Raw genomic sequence first — 6564 nt, 5'->3', positions numbered from 1 at the left:
CACTTTATGCTGGAGCTGCTTGGTCTGTGCGGTCAGCAGGGGATTTGTTTGTGTTGATGATGTGTTTCTCACCCTCCAGACTGGCTGCTACACTTGCTAATGTGAAGACTGACAATTTAACACTCTACAGAAGGACTAAAAAATTCAGGCAAATAGTGTGGTCAGGAAAGAACCAGCAGGTCGAGGGAGGGGATTCTCCCCCTTTACTCCACTCTGGTGAGACCCCCCCTGCAGGGCTGCGTCCAGCTCTGGGGTCCCCAGCATTAAGACAGACATGGACCTGCTCGAATGGGTCCAGAGGAGGCCACGAAGATGCTCAGGGGCTGGAGCAGCTCCCTGTGAGGACAGGCTGGGAGAGTTGGGGGTGTTCAGCCTGGAGAAAAGAAGGCTCTGAGGAGACCTTCTTGCAGCCTTTCAATACTTAAAGGGGGCTTATAAGAAAGATGGAGAGAGGCTTTTTATCAGGGCCTGTAGTGACAGGACAAGGGGTAACGGTTTAAAATGAGAGAGGGGAGATTCAGACTCGATAAAAGGAAGAAATATTTCACAATGAGGGCGGTGAGGCCCTGGCCCAGGCTGCCCAGAGCAGCTGTGGCTGCCCCCTCCCTGGCAGGGCTCAAGGCCAGGCTGGATGGGGCTGGGAACGACCTGCTCTGGTGGGAGGTGTCCCTGCCCAGGGCAGGGGGTTGGACTGGATGGTCTTTGAGGTCCCTTCCAACCCAAACCGTCCTGTGATTCTAGAAAACCGGGTCCTCGTGCAGGAGTCTCAGAATAGCAAGTGGAAGTGTAGCCAGTGGCTGCCTCTTGTGGAGGTGCAGTTCCTCTCAACCTCCTTTTAGCTGTCTAAAGCTATTTCTAGATCAGACATGTCATGGTAATAGGAGGCGGTATGTTGAATGAAGAGTCAGTGCCGAGTTCCCCTGTCTGCGAGTGTGTGTCCCTGGGGGCTTCAGGTTGGACTTGCTGTACTCTGGTCCCATAATGAATGCCCCTTAGTGGCTGGGATGCATTTTGGCTCTCCTGGAGTGCATCTTCTCGTTTAGTTTCATCCACAAGGAGTGGAGCCATTTGGCTTCAATGCACAGCATGAATGAAAGCATGGGAAGTGGAGGTTTTGAGGCCCAAAGCAAACTGCTGCTCCTAGCTAAACTGCTACCCTAAGAGGACTCAGAAGGGGTAGGTGATTGTTTGAAACTGGTCCGTAAGCTTCCCTTTGGGTTATCCACCCTAAGACAGGTATGCCAAAGACCAGCAGAACGGATTACTCCTCCTCTCCATCACCTGGAAGGCTGCAGGCAGCAGAGGGAAGTTGGACACCCCAGTGATGAAATGGGGTGAGATGAGTCCCACGTGGGATGACCATGACTGTGGTCTGTGGTGTGCCGGGAGCTCACAGCTATGGCTCGTGGGTGTAAGACAACCTGCTGTGTCTCATACAACATCTGAAGGGAGAAGAAAGTCACTTTTTTTCAAGACTAACCAACCCTGGTGGAAAAACCCAAACAAACCAAAGAACCCCAACTGCCCACCAGACAAGCTTTTAAGCACGCAAGCCTTGTTTTCAGTACGTTGCCTTGCCTAAGCCTTTGTGTCATCACAGCTAGGACAGCACTACCACGAGAGTGTTTGGGTGAGCTAAGAATAGCAGATTTCCTTGAGAAATGTTTTTGTTTATTTTGGGTTTGTATTTTTAAGTTGCCAGAGCCTTGGTGACCTTTTTTCTTAAGGATCTTAGAAGAATAGCCTGATCAGAGGGTGTTGTTGTAATAAGGAGGGCAGCTGTGAACTGCCTTAATTCTCTGGCTTCTTCCTTGTGACCTGCAAGGTTTTACTGACAAAATGAGAAAAAAATCATGCAGTGGCCATACCTCTGAACTTTATTGCTATTGCTCTGGATTAAGGGTAGAGAGGGCTAGCGTGACATTTGCATTCACACTATTTCTAGGCTGCTGTTGTCTGTGGGGCCATTGTGACTTAAATAAGTAGAAGGCATTCTGTGTTCAAGAGGATATATCCAAAATGTATCTTTATTAAAAGGATGAAAAGGAAGAATCTGTTCAAAATTATTTCTAAATTATCACTAGGGTAGCTCTGGTGTGAAGTCCTGCTGAAAGCTAACAAGGCTTCTCTGTGCGGATGAGAAGAGTCGTTTCCCCGGGAGCAGTCAGTGAGCTCAGCAGAGACGAAGGGATGAGGAGCTCATAGGATTGAAGGGTACAAATCCCAGGAATGGAAACCCGTGATTCGGGGTTGGGAGAATGTTGCCCATCTTTGAAATGATATTTTTTGCAAAGATTTGCCTGCTGGGAAGTAGCAGTTGAGCTCAGGGTTTGTTGTTTTTTTTTTTTTCTTGGAGGGAAGATGTTTTTAGGGATTTTTTTTAAGGTATTTTTTTGAGTGAAGGAAATGAGAAGTAGTGAGAAGGGATGAATGAAGGGTAGTGGCACCTAGGGGGGCAAGGGCAGGATGGCAGTAGAGACTGAGGAAAGGGAACAGGTCTGGAAGAAGTGATTCGGGTATCGTGAGTGAGACACTTAGATGCACAAGAGGTAAGATGATCAAAGCTGGGTTTTTAAGACAGAAGGAAGACATGTATTTGGATTTATTTATTTGTTTTATTTTGTTGTGGATAGCCGGTGCCTGTTAACTATCTCACAGGAAAGCGATAAGCAAGACAAAGCAGGGGGAATATTGCTGTTAGTCAGGCTGTGATTTAGTACTACCCGTGCTCTTAGACGGACACAAGGTAAAATGACATCCTCAGAGGATCCACAGTACAACAGCTAACACTTCTTACCCTGTGATTTAAAGAAAAAAACCACAACAAAAAACCAGCCCCCCCCCCCCCCCCCCCAAAAAAAAACCCAAAACAAACAGAAATTAAGCCTTTTGGGCAATCAAGAAAAAGTAAAAAGCCAAACTGCCTTTGTGTCAGAGGACCTAGTGTTATTCAGTGGCTCAAGCCCTGGCTTGTGGCTTGGCAAGTACTGAAGGCAGAGCATTGCACGTAACAGGCCGTGTTTGATGTGCTTGTCTTGCTTATGAGCCGAACAGAGTGTATAATTGATACTGAAATAAAGTGTAGTGGGGCTTCATATATTTGTGTCGTCTGTTCATTTCACAATGGAGCATATATCCTGGTTGGAAAGCCCAAGCTCTTGCTAAATTTTAATTGCCTTCTCCCGCTGATCACACGGTAAGAGTTGTTGGCTAATTAAGGGTGGTTTCTAAATCAGGATTCTGTACACACAAAATACCCTGTTATTTTCTCATCTGTCTAGACAGGTCACCTAATCCAGTATTAAAATGCTGAAACAGGAGGGGAAAACATTTTTTTTTTTTAAGCTTTCATGTGAAGAATTTGCATGAATTCACCGAAGCCAGGATTAGGAAAGCTGTTACTTAAAGAGCTGAGCTGAAATGGTTCAATTTCTGTAGGACACAGATGTCAGAAAAGATGTTTCTTTACTGTGGCAGTTAAACTACGTGCATTGAAGTGTTATCTGGGGACTGGATGAGAAGTGGAGAGTGTTGTAGAATGTCTATGGGTTGTAATAAATCCTGAAGGCATTTCTAGTAAGAGTTATTTCAGCTGTGGGTTTATAATAGCTCACAAATGAGGAAGGACTAACCAGATTAAGATTTATTTCTTCCTGAAGAAGAGATGACTAGGTTCATATATGAAGGTCCTTTGCACGGAGGAGAATGTGAACAGGGAATGACTGTTCAGTGTTTCTTCTAGTTTTGGGGGATGTCCTCAATTTTCAGTGGGTAATGGTTTTGAAACCACCAAAAGGACATTAATCTTTGCATAAGGTTAATAGACTGTGGAGCTCCTCGCCACAGAATTGTTGTGAAGGTCAGAAGTATAGAAGGATTCAAAAAGTGGTCAACAAGTGCAAGGAGGGGAAGTCCCCGGGGTTCTTAGGTTCAGAGGTCTGGACATTAGCTGCACCTTACACTGTCCTTATTGGACTTACTGCTGGAAGCTGGTACTGCCAGAAGAGGGTTGTTCCTCTGTACCAACCCCAGACTCTTCAGCAGGACTTGCTGTGGCAGTTCTCACGTACCCTTTGATGACCGTACTGCTTTATCCTTCATATCCCAGTGGTGGACTTTCCCGAAGCTCTGAATACAGACATCCCAATGTTTGGGGGCTATCTTAAAAGAACCCAGAGAAACTTCGCTTCTTATCTTGTTAGATTAAAAGTCAATAAATTGACATGCTTGGGAGGGGAGGTAAAGTGATTGATGGCAGCCCAAGAAATGTAGTGTCCACCTCAAGAGAAGATGGCAGAAAAAACATTTCTTTGTAGGAAGCCCAGCTCCTTTCTGTTGTCCTGCACAGGTAAATGGAGCAAAGTGATGCTCCCTTTTTTTTGTTTGGGTTTTTAACTAAAATGTTGTCCCTTGTTTCTGTCTGTGGTGTGTGTTTGTGCGGGTCTGTTGGGGAGCGGTCTCATCTTCCATATCTGATTGGTGAGGATTTAACCTGCACATCCTGGAGCAGTTCCCGACTGCCTCCTGAGGGAGGGCCTCCATACCTGGAGGGCCTCCATACCTGGAGTGCCATGTTCCTCTTTATCTTAACCCATTCTGAAAATCCACTTTCAGCGTGGATTAAGATAAAAAAAGAAGACAACACCCCTGTCCCAGATGAGGAAGGTCCACAAGAAGAATGGATCAGCATCAAAGCCAAGCAGAGACAAGTCCTAAGGTGTCTGCAACTGGAAACTTGACCCACCTCACCAGCTGTTGTAGGGAAGGAGCTTTGCATCCTCCACCCCTCTGCCTGCTCCAGGTCTTTACTGTTTCTTGTGGAACAGGGAAGAAATCGTTCACTGCTACTTCTTCAAACTGTTGTGCTGCTTTTGAATCCAGCTTGCTCAGAAGTCAGTCCAGTGGCAGGTTTCGGCTGCTCACAGCTTTTCCTCTTGTCGGGTGACCATGATTTGTGGCTCCTTCACCGTGGACTAGAAAGCATCGGGTGCTTGACATGTTTGACTTCAGCTTGGAAATAACTCTCCGATGTCTGTCTCCCTGTGACAAATATCTGCTAGCTGAGGTCTGTGGGTCAGGAGATGAAAACAGTGAGGTGATCGATGTAATCGCAGGTAGAAGTTTTTAGCGTGGCCGCAGCCAGAGCTGGCTCAATGTCACTTGTTCCGTTATCCAGTGGCAGCTGGAGCAGGCTGTACTGGCAGAAGCGGAGTTTGTTATAGGTAGTGTGATAATCTCTCCTGCAGGTGAGCCCAGATAGGGTGGGTTGAGCTGAAGTTGTTCCAGTTGAAACTAAATATGTTCTGAATAGTTGTCAAGAGCTCCAGTAGGACCACTCTACTTTTTGTAGCGCTGCTTAACTCTCTACTGACTGCAGCTTGGTGTCACCCCTGTTACAGAGAGCAGGAGATGCTTGGTCAACACACATAAATGCTTTAAGATCTCAGAGAAAAAGGGACTCTCCAAATGAAACCACTATTGCTTTGTGCTTCAGTAGTATACATGGTCGTATACTGCAATAGTCCGGCAGCGTCTTAAGCACAAAGATTTGACTCTTCTCCTGGTGATGCACGAGAGAAACAGGAGTCTTTGAGACTGGCCGAGTGTTGGGCAAACTGGGGCAGAGCTCAGAAGGCGTATCCAGCAGCTTGGCAACAGGTAGAGGCGTCATACCTTGGATTTCTCTGCGCTCGGTAAGCGTTGGGTAGGGAGGACGGTAAGGCTGGGAATGATGTGTGTGCTTTATCCAGATCTTGGGGCAGCAGCTGATTCAAGGGCCAATCCTGGGCTGTGTGTTTGTCCTTTGCAAGTCGGGACTGATGTCTTCTTGGGCCTGGTGAGTACGAGTCTCTGGACCCTGTTCCTTTGTGCTCTTCAGGGCAGATGTGAACCTACCAGAACCAGATGACTGGACACTGACATTCATATATAAAGACATTGGTGATCCCTGATTAAGGTTTAAGCTTAACCATGAACTGAGGCCGTACTAAAATAAGGTGATGGAACCCAAGAACTAAGGGTATACGTTCGCAAAGAGGAGTTGTTGGATGCCTTGGGTAGGTGGAGGTAGAATTGGACTAGTCAGGCCTGGTTTGGGTTTGAACCTCTCTTCATCAAAGGCTGAGGCTGATCCTGATGTGGCAGGGCAGTGTTGGCTCCAGGGGCTGCATCATGTGGCTGTGAATTTTTCAACTGGCCCCTGCTGGCTTTCGTCTGTTGAAACATTTTTCCGTCTGTATCGTGTCTGTAATGATCGGTTTGATATCTGATCTCCATGCTTTGAGCTAAATCCTCTTTACCTACTCCTGTAGTTATGTGATCTGAAGCTTATGCTTTGTGGTTGCCACAGAGGCAAAATGAAGCTTCATCGCTCTGTTGTGGAACTTGTCGGCACTGGGCATGTGGTCTTCTTTTTCCTTTTTTTTTTTTTTTTTAAAAAAAAAAAGGTCTTTACCACAAAATTGCCACTTTTGGAGGTTATATAAAGAGATGAGAGTTTGAAGATCCTTTGACTTCTCCGAAATAGCCTACATGGTACAAGAGGGTGGAGATTTCTGGAGCTTC

Source organism: Leptosomus discolor, chromosome 4 (assembly GCF_034619465.1).
Source record: "Leptosomus discolor isolate bLepDis1 chromosome 4, bLepDis1.hap2, whole genome shotgun sequence".
Taxonomy (NCBI): Eukaryota; Metazoa; Chordata; class Aves; order Leptosomiformes; family Leptosomidae; genus Leptosomus; species Leptosomus discolor.
This window is presented reverse-complemented; position numbering follows the sequence as displayed.